A 10,977-nucleotide genomic window follows, 5' to 3' on the forward strand; every position below is an offset into this window, starting at 1 on the left:
TGGCTCCTGTTACCATCAAAGGTCATCAATGCCATGGGTCACCCCCTGGGGCCATGTTGGTGTCCAAGTGACATGGGGGGCCTTGCCAAACTGGGTGGCCTGCATTGTCACCCAGGGTCAGGGCTGCTATTGAGGACCATGCCTGCCTCTGTGGCCCTACAGCAGCCAGGGTCTAGGATGGTGTCTGTGGTTCCTGTTGCCACCAAGAACTCTGCAGATGCCCAGAGTCTGGTCAGCTACTGGAGACCATGTTGGTATGTGAGGGCCATGTGGCTGCCAAGGCCATACTGATCCGGGTGACCTGAGCTACCACCAGGGCCATGGTGACTTCTGGCCCCAAGCTGCTTCTGAGGGCCATTTCTGGGTCCGCGGTCCTGTTGCAGTTGGGGTCTGTGCTGAAGTCCAGGGCCTGTGTTAGTTACTACAAGGGATCATAGGAACCAGGCTGTTGAGGTGCTGAGCTGGCCATGCCCCTCACTTGCCCTGCCCCTCACTGGAAACTATGGGGAGAGACAGCCCCACCCTTCACCACCGGCTTACACATCAGCTGGGCAGCTGACCCCATTGTCAGGGATGCAGATGAGCCGGCCCTGAGGGCATGAGTGCAGCAGAACTAACCTGCCTGCCCCTTGTTGGCCCTGTGGTGGCATGGATGAGAAGACACCCTCACCTCTTCCCCACCTCTTGTGTCCCACCTGTGGCTGGTGGGACAGAGAGCTGGCCCTGGGATCATGAGAGTAGGAGAGCTAGCCCTGCTCCTATCAGCTGGAGCACACAGGAGAGCAGACCCTGCAACCTGCCAGGGCAGCACACTAGAGCTAACCCTCCTGTGGGGCCCAATGAGCCCGTCCTGAGGGCACGAGAACAAGCGAGCTTACCCTGCCCCTCCTCCTTGTATGCCTGCTACGGTAAGTGGGGGAGAGGACTCTGGGCAAGACAGCAGAGCGGGCCTAGGGGGTGTGAGCGTGAGTGAGACCGTCGGAGAGCACAACTGGTCCTGCTCCTTGCTGCAGGCTGACCAAGTCAATGCTGGAGAGCGATGGGGATGGGAAGGGTTGACAATAGAGGAAAGCTGGCAGGCGGACCAGTCCAGCTGACATCCAGGACCTGGGCTATACCCACCACCCCTATTAAGTGTTAGAGCTGGAGAAGGTCGGTACATACTTACAGATCCCAAACCACAGCATCTCCAGGACAGGAGACAACAGCCGTGGTGAGAAGTCTGGAGTCTGGTGGGGGGGATGGGGGTGGGGGGAGGGGGTGGGGGGTGAGGGGGAGTGAAGGGGGAGCGCTGGTGAGAGCCCATTGTAGATGGTATGACAGGGGACAAAGGCCTGATAACTCATGGCAATGAATACTTGCAAGTCTAAGCACAGCTTCCATGATGAAATTCTCTCTCTTTTCTCTCTTTTTCTTTTTTCCTGTTTTGCTTTGGTTTGGTTTGTTGGTCTGGCTTGGCTTTTGATTTTTTCTTTTAAATCATGTTTTGTTTTGTGGGGAGGTTGCAAGGGTTAAGGGCAGATTTAATGGGGTGGGGTGGGGAGATCAGGATACATGATGTGAAACTTGTAAAGAATAAATAAAAGTTAAGTTTTAAAAAGCAGACTAAATAGTACATTAAAACAGAAAAATGAAACTACAAAGATTTTAGAGTTTAAGAGGCATTTATTAATAGTCGAGTATCTTTTCCTTGGCAATGATGGTATTATCAGATCTAAGAAATAGCCTTTGTCAGGTGCCAGAAAGTGCTGTGATTAAAGATATCCATTCCTCAATATGTTAAACACTGAATTACCTGATGACATTTTAATTCCACTCCTCGGTCCATCTCCAAAAGGGATGAAAACATATGTCCATAATTTTAGGAATCTAAAACTGAAATCATACAAGTGCTTTTCAACCAGTACACAGATATATAAAATGTGGTGTACTCAATGGGATGTTATATAAGAAACGGATTACTGATACATGGCTTATTAATAACAAAGGATCATGTATTATATAGTTCTATTTATTCAAAAAGCCTCAAATAGCTAAATATGTTCAGAGGTGGATTAGTGGTTCCTAGGGTTGGGGAGCTAAAGGAATGGAGAGTAAAGGGAATGGACATGGGGTTTCTTCTAAATGTCAGGACATTAATAGTCACACAACCTCAAAATGGGCTCCCAAAAGTCACCTCATGCACCCACTGCCAGGGTTCCCACAAGCCAACCAGGCTTCACAACCTTTGCCCACATGCCAACGGTCTAGTTCAGTCCCATGCAGGTTTCCCAGCTGTCATTCTAGAGTCAGTGAGTTCCCATGAGAGTCAGCTGTCTCTGTGCGTTTCATGCTTTTGACCCGCCTTGTTCTTATTAGCTCATTTTATATTGATGTATAATAATTGTATGTGCTCAAAGGCTGTGGTTGAAAAATTAATACACATATTTAATGAGTAATGATCAGATCAGGTTAATTACTGTTTCCATAGCCTTAAGGTTTTGTTATTTCTTTGTACGGGAAAACTTTGAATTTCTCTTGACTAGTTGTTTATAAAGTGTATATTAGGTTACTGTGAGCTATAGATACCATAGTGCGACATAGGACATTGGTATGTAACTCTTGCCAGGTGTAATGGGACATGCCTGTAATCGCCCCCCCCCCCCTTCCGAGGCTGAGCTAGAAGGCTCGCAAGTTCAAAGGCAGTCTCTGTTATGGTGAAAGCTTCACCCCAGCCCTTGGCATCCACATATACAAAGAGTCTGGAATGTTATGGTGGAAGTTCCACCCAAGCCCCCCCTCTTTTATCTCCCTTCAAATCCTGATGCATCTCAGAAAGCCCACCAAATGACGATCCCTCTCCTAGAGATGCTCAAGACCACTCCCACAGGGTATTTAAACTGCCTCCCAGAAAATAGACTCCAGGTTTTTCCAGTCTCTCCTGTCTCCTCTTTGGGGGGCTGGAAGACCATCTGGGAGTGTTGTGTCCACTAAATGAGGGCTTTTTCTGATTAGGTTTGATTTGGATTGTTGCATCCAGGTGTAGAAACTCTTCAGTCTGTAACTATATAATGAACTTGAAGTCAGGTTGGGATATATAGTGACACTCTGGTTCAAAATGAAACATGAAAACAAATAGTCTTATTCCTCTTCTATAACTGTATCCGGGTGCCTGTTATCCAGCCTCCTCTATCATACTGTTTCTTTAGAGATCACTCTACAGTTTTATGTACTCAACTTGATTTTAGCTTCTGCACATGAGAAAGCACACACTCTTTGTTCTCTGTGCTGGTCTGTTTCACTTAACATAGTGTCTTTCAGTTTTATCCATGCTGTTACAAAAGATAGTATCCATTGAGGGACACCTTGGATGGTTCTATACCATGACTATCATGAATAGAGCCTCAATAAGCATGAATCTTTTTCTTCCTTTCTCCTTCTCCTCCTTCCTCCCTCTGTTTTGTTTATATAGGCTGGACTGGAGCTCTGTTTGTAGCCAAAGCTAACCTCAAATTCATGACCCTCTTGCCTCAGTCTCCCAAGTGTTAGGAACTTAGGTACATATTACCGTCTTAGCTTGCAGGTGGTATGATTTATTTCTTTTAAATATATAACTATTCGTTCTATAATGACAGTCCTAATTTATTTTTGCATCAGTGGAGTATAACCACTCTTTTTCAGGGCTGGGCATGTAGCTCAGCTGGTAAAGCACTACTTAGCATGAACAAGGCCATGGGTTTGCTCCCTCACACTGCATAAACCAAGCATGGTGGCTCACACTCCTAATGCCAGCACTTAGAAGGTAGGAGTAGGAGGATCAGGAATTGTCAGCCTGGGCTGTATAGGGAGTTTAAGCTCAGCGTGGGCTGGTGACTGTGTTAAAAACCTTCTTCTTCTGCATCTTCATCTGAACTTATTTATTTTTTTAACTTGTGGATTTCACAATGCACCTTGATCCCATTCATCTCCTCCCCCCTTCCTGTCTACTCTCTGCCCTTACAATCTCCCCCACAAAATAAAATAAAATAAAACTTAAAAGGAAAAAAACATCCTGTTGTGGAGACACTGAGTCACATAGTAAACCCTTTAGTCCAGACATCTTTACTTACAAGTGTTCATTGCAATGAGTCATTGGTCTAGTTCAAGCCTCTGACTTCTTCTACACTATCAATACTGGACCCTTACTGGTGTTACTCTTGGATATCCTGTTGTCGCCCTGTGTTGTGGAGATCCTGCAGCTTTGGATCTGTAGGACTGGCCCCTTCATGTGCTCCAGTGGTTCATAGATGGGGTGGATGTTAGGACAGGCCAACTCATAGCCCTGGTTTTGGGCCTGGGTGGTAGCTGGGCTGGTCAGCCAGCCAGCTTTCCCTCATCCTCACCAGCAGGGAGGGTTCTCCAGCGTTACCTTGGCTAGCTCACCCAATGAATGCAGCAAGGGATGTAGCCAGTTCCCCTGCTCCCATGCTTTCCTGCTCTCATCTCAGGCCCTGCTCATCTGCACCCAAACTGTCAGGCTCAGTTCTCCCATGCAGCCCAGGCGAGTTGAAGGGCCTGCTCTCTGAAAATCCCTTCTTTTTCTCCAACAGTCATTCAAGTTATCACCCACTCCTTTTGTTTGCATTTTTCCTGTTTTACATTTTGTCTGGTGGCTTCTTCTGGAACTTGGCACTTGTTCGGTGAAGAGAAAACTCCTACTTTATCATCGGCACCTTTTCCAGCCCTTGCCAGTGGGGGCTGCCCTCTGGCACAGGTATTTTACCCATTAGGATGGTAACTGGCTATGAACCAACCCACTGGATCCATCAGGACCCAGCTCAGTTGCATTCTCAGCCTGAGAGAAAGCACTGGGAGGAGATGGAGGCTAGCTGGGGGCACTAGGCTCTGCTTGCCCTGAATCTTGGGAATACAAATTTCAACAGTATTAACTTTGACCAGTGACAGGCAGGCATGTCCATCTTTTTCCTCCCTGTGCTCCATAAGCACCTTTCACAGGTAATTCTGAGACCCAGAGGGCCTGCACAACTTGGTCCAGTGTGAGCAAGAAGCCACTTGGGTTGAATTACTGATGCCCCAGCTTCACTTTCTCCTTCTCCCTTCTTCTTGATGAACTGTATTTACATGGAGCCGTGGTCTAGGTTCTCATCTCTATGGAAATGTCAGTCCTTTGCGTCTCACAGCAACCCAGTCTCTTAACGACCTATTCTGTGACTGCTGGTTCACTTTCACTATGGTTCCTTCAGGAGTCTCATCACTTGGTTCCATGCTTAGAAAACAGTAAAATAACTGCTAGTTAATTAATAACTTAGAAGAAAATGGAGACAGGGAGCTGTACATGGAAGTTCATTCTGTCCTCGACTCAATTCCTTTGTTTCTAAGACATGAGCTTAATGGTTATAGGATGCCCAGGCCTCCGTGGTGAGGTGGTGAATGGCTTCTATCTAAATAACAATAGACTTGGGCCCAGATTGGTTTACTCTCACCCTGAAGTCAAGGTGATACTAGCAACTATGAAGTGCCTGAAGACAAAATTGTACAGGCAGCTACAGGCTTTAGGATCAAGTGAAGTAATTGCTATTTGCCCTTTATACATGATAATAGAAGTCTTCTGCCATTGTTCCCACCTTTGGTTGAATACATAAGATGGTGTATGAATAAACTGGGGCACATTCAGTATGGACTGAGTCTTCCCTCCTGACAGGTACCCTGTGTCTCTGACTCCTAATTCTCTTAGCTAGCCTTTCCCTCATCCACACACCCCTACTCAGGAGCAGACCCAGGGCTGATAGGTTGGTTCCTGATTGCAGCCCCATAAACACCAGTCAGTGACAACAGAGTCTCACTACATAGTCCTGGCCTGGGACCCTCTACCTAGACCAGGCTCACTTTGAACTCATAGAGATCTACCTGCCTCTTGAGCACTGGGATTAAAAACATGCACCACTACACTAAGAATTAGCAGTTTAAATATAGTTAGTATACAACACACTTATCATTTTCTCTTTAATTCAGAAGACAGAGGATGAAGCTGAGGTCAAGGGAGAGCTGAGAGACTCTCCCAAGCTCATGCATCTCTCGGGGAAGCTGGCTAGAATCTGTGTGTTGGTCTCCTGATCACAAAGCATCATTCTCTGCTTTGGAGATGATTTTGATTTATGGGAGAGGAAAAAGTGCTAGGGCCAAAAGAACAAACCTATGGGAGCTATGTTTCTCCAGGCCCTTTTCTGGAGTTGCCCATCATGACAACAGGAAATAGCACTCCTCTGGCTTTGTCCCCACCATCCACTTCCTTTCTACTTTATTCCTGCGTCCAGGTCCTGTTGAGGTGTGCTAGGAAGGCACAAGGGGAAAGAGGCAGACTGCTTTGTGGTGGAAAGAAACAGCCCTCACCCCAAAGGAATAAAAAGCAGTTTATTCTAAAGCAAACAAGAGTGACCATGGCCCAGGATGATAGCTTGTAGTTCTCCCCCAATATAATGTCCCAGTGTAGAAACACTTCCATGGGGTTTTATAGTAAAAGAAATTAGGAGTGTTATAAATCAAGGCATTTTAGAAGTGCATGGGATCGAGGAGAGTTACAGCATGATGGGGGAATTTCTTCTGTAAGCCTCAGGTGTTCTCTTAAAACATCATTAGCTTTTAGATTGGTGGAATCTAGTGGTCTGCTAAGTCAGCAGATCCCAAAGGTTTTTGTCCTGTAGTCACAGGATAACAGCCCTGACACAGACGTGGGCAAGGAATGGTTATTAAGGGTTAAAACTAACCCAAGATAAGGTGTAATTAGGCTGTGGTCTTGCACCATTCCCATCTCTCTATCCTTACAGTTCTAATCAGCTAATCCTTCTTTGCAAACACAGCTTCCTTCCAGGACTGATTTTCACAAGGCTGATGCAACCAGGAGCTGGGTGAAAACAGGATGTTCCAGGGCCACTCAACAGTGAAGCTCATCCTAAAGTTACTGAAACCAGCACAGCCAACCGAGACAAACCAACTGCTCTTCCCTTCATGGTAATGCATCTCCATGTCACCAGCCTTATAAACCTTCCTGCTCCCATCATGCATCTGATGTTATGTCACTAGCAGAAAGGAAAGCAGAGCCTATTCCACAAAAACTGCCCACCCATTCCTGGAATTCCCTGCCTCTTCCCAACTTACAAGTGATTCATCCACTAAAGTTTGTTCATACAATGAGCTGTCAAAAATCACAGGATCTTTCCCCACCCCCATCTCTTCAACCCATCATTTGAGTGTGCATACTATAATACATTTCTTTCCATTTCTTACTGTGTCTCGTCTCTGGATTTTGTCTTCTATGAAGAATCAGGAAATGCTGGGTAGAACTTCACAACTCTGCCCTCCGTTCCTGGAGTCCTTCCCACTTTACCAGTGTCACAGGTGACTGTGAGCACATTCTGGCCTATGATATCTATCATTGCATTTCTTCCATTTCAGTGTCTAGTGTGCTTTTCCACGCCCCAGGGAATAGCGCACCTGTAGAACCTCAGGCTCCTGCAATAATCAAATTCTCAGGCAGCATTGAGCACAAATATCCATGTAGTGTCCTGTGTTTCTCCTTAGCATTTCCATGGGTGCACTGTTCCGGAGCCAAAGTGTCAGACCCATGCACCCACAGTTACCTGACATGGGGAAAATAGCCTTCATTTCCCCAATTCTAGCATCTCATTCTGGACCACAGATCACAGAATACTGGGACCCCTGAAGTGAAACAGACTTCTCCATCTACTCTGTAATCACAGCTCCATGTCTTGGATCTGAATACTTACAACTGATGAAGAAAGGTCATCCCTGAGGCAAAAGAAAGTGGGGAGGGGACATGGACCAAGTCTCTCCATCCAGTCAAAGCATTCTCCCCAAATTGGTACTTGACCAATGTCCTAGAGAATAGGTTGCTGTGGTTCCTTTAATATACTAAAAGAAGTTTCAAGTATTTAAAGAGTGATGGGGTTGGAGATACAGCTTAGCAGTTAAGAGTGCATACTGCATCCTGCTTTCACAGAGGACAGGAGTTCAGTTCCTAGTTCCCATCTCTACTTGGCTTAGAATCACACACACACACACACACACACACACACACACACACACACACACACACACACATACACTTCCTCTTTGATGCAAATAGCTTTTCTTCTCACCCCAATGTCAATGTGAAACATAAGAAAACATTGGAAATGAGAGAACGATTATTTTCAGCGCATGTTTTATTTTCCTCTGAGATATAAATTGTTGTGCCCTTTTCAGCTGGCTGTTGTCTAGTTCATCGTTGCTAGATAAAGGTTACAAATGCCAGAAACTACTCGGAGGTGCCAGAAAAACAGCATGAGCCTCTCAGTGCTGCTGGTCGTTTGCTCCTTTGAGCTGATCACCACACCTGTTTTCCAGGTATCACTTAAAAATAGCAACAAAGTAATGGCTGGGTTGCTTTGTTTGTTTCAGGGGTTTTTTTTGGTTTGTTTGTTTGTTTTGGTTTTTCAAGACAGGGTTTCTCTGTATTGCTTTGGGAGCTGTCCTGGAACTCACTCTGTAGATCTGCCTGCCTCAGCCTCCCAAGTGCGCCACTGACGCCTGGCCTTTTGGTTTCGTTTTTGTATGTGAAATACCTCTTCTCTTCTCTTCTCTTCTCTTCTCTTCTCTTCTCTTCTCTCCTCTTCTCTTCTCCTCTCCTCTCCTCTCCTCTCCTCTCCTCTCCTCTCCTCTCCTCTTCTCTTCTCTTCTCTTCCTCTCTGTCTCTCTCTGTCTCTGTGTGTGTCTGCCTCTGTCTCCCTCTCTCGGTTTTTCAAGACACGATTTCTCTTCATCCCCGGCACTGGAACCCTCTGCCTCAGACCCATTGTACTTTTCCACTGGAGGACGGTCAACCTACCAGGAGGAGCACATCCTTAGAGAAAACGGGCCCTCTTTCCCTCAGATTTTATAAACTGTCTATAGCTCTCCAGCTAAGGGCAGGGCTTAGGAACAGTGTCTCACTGCATGCTAGATTGCTGATTGGCTTACCTTGTGCAGGTCTTCTTCAGGAAGGCCACACCTGCTATGAACTTATGAGTAAAGTGGTCTTTTCATGTCTCTAGACAGCCCAAATCTCTGGCTCTTACGATTATTTGAGCACTTGAGCTTTGGGGAGGAGGTATTATACAGCTGTATCTTTTTTTGTGACTGAGCATCTCGCTGACATTTATTCTCTATACTTTGACCAGTTGTTAACTTTCTGCATTAACCACCATCTGCTGCACAAAGATACTTCTTCAGTGAGGTCTAAAAGCTGCAATAATCTATGGGAAGAAAGACTCAAATTCAGAAGGCAGTCTGATACTATATTCAGTTAGCAAAATAACAGTAGTATGTTCACCCACGAGGGTCTTTGAGCTCCACAAATGTTGGTATTTGATTAGGGTTATAGCATCAGATAAGCCCTTTTCCCCCCTCTGTACAGTAGGCTATAAATCCCATCATAAAGTACCGGGTTATCCCCATAACATTCAAGCCACTATTACACCCATGGGTACATCTTGTCACTCTGGACATCTTTTGTATTTCACAGGGTTCACAGCTAGGTAGGACTGTTGGTGACTTTCTTCCTGCTAGGAGCCTACACAGCATTTTCTCATACCATGAAAGCTGGCCAGCAGGGAAGAAACTTCCTAGCTAGTGGCAATTGGGTTTCTCCATGCCATGTGACCAATGTGTGTGAAGTCTTCAGCAATAGAGTCATGCTGAAGTTCTGGCACCACGCCAACCACTGTTACTGCTTCTGTGTAGTCTTTCATAAGCCCATTTCCTCTTCCAAGCCTTTGTTCCTTTCCTTGTAAAACATAACAGGAAGGGTTGGAGAGATGGAAGTGGACCCAGGTTTAGTCCCTCGAACCAAAATACAATGGCCTGTAATTGGCTATAGCTCCAGTTTCAGAAGGTTTGACACTCTCTTCTGTACTTCTTGGGCACATGCACACATGTGATGTACATACAGACAAGCAGACTCACACATACACACACATTAAAAAAATCTTTTAAAAAATAACATCAATTTGTTAATTTTTATCTTTAAGAAACAATGAGATAATGTCTATGGAGTACTTTATTATTCTTTGGTGGAAAATATGTTTCAGCCAGGTGTGGTAGCACTTGATTGCAATTCCAGCCTTAGGACTTCATGGCCAACTTGGTTTACACAGTGATTTCCAAGACATCCAGGGTTAAATTGGGAGACTCACTCGAAACAACAACAACAACAGAAACAAAAACAAAAAACAACCAACCAACCAGCCTACTAACCAAAGAAACAAACAAAAGGAGACAAGTTGAAGTATTTTATTTAATGTTTTCATTTTTATGTGTGTGTGTGTGTCTTGCCTGCTTGTTGTGTTCCACATGCATGCAATTCCCACAGAGGCCAGAAGAGGGCATCAGATCCCCAAGACTGTAGTTAGGATTGTGAACCACTATGTAGGTTCTGGGAATTGAACCTGGATCCTCTGTAAGAGCAGCCAGTGCTCCTAGTCATTGACCTATCTTTTCAGCCTCTAATGCAGTATTTTAAACACAAATTTTCTGAAAGAGTATGAGGATTTACCTGAGATGTGGTGGGCCTGCCATCAAGTGCACACTGAGTAGAAAAAAACTTCTAAATGGCAGATGATCATAAACAACCCAACATCTTGCATTGGTTGCCTTTTGGTTTTTCAACTATGAGGCTATTCTTTTTTCAAAATATTTTATTAGCATATATTAATTATATATGGGTTTCATTGTGACATTTTCATACACATGCATAATGTATTTCGATCATATTCTCACGCTCAATCCTGTTTTGTTCTTCTCTCTGTCTCACTGAATCCCCTCTCCATTCCCCTCTCCTTCTGCTTCCATGTTTTGTTTACTTTGGGTATGTGACCCAATGAGTTTCATTAAGGTTGTTTACAAGGACATGGAAAGCATACCAGCGGCTACATCACTCAAAAAAAAAAAAAAAAAAAAAAAAAA

The sequence above is a fragment of the Phodopus roborovskii genome, unplaced genomic scaffold, assembly GCF_943737965.1.
Source record: "Phodopus roborovskii unplaced genomic scaffold, PHOROB, whole genome shotgun sequence".
Lineage (NCBI taxonomy): Eukaryota > Metazoa > Chordata > Mammalia > Rodentia > Cricetidae > Phodopus > Phodopus roborovskii.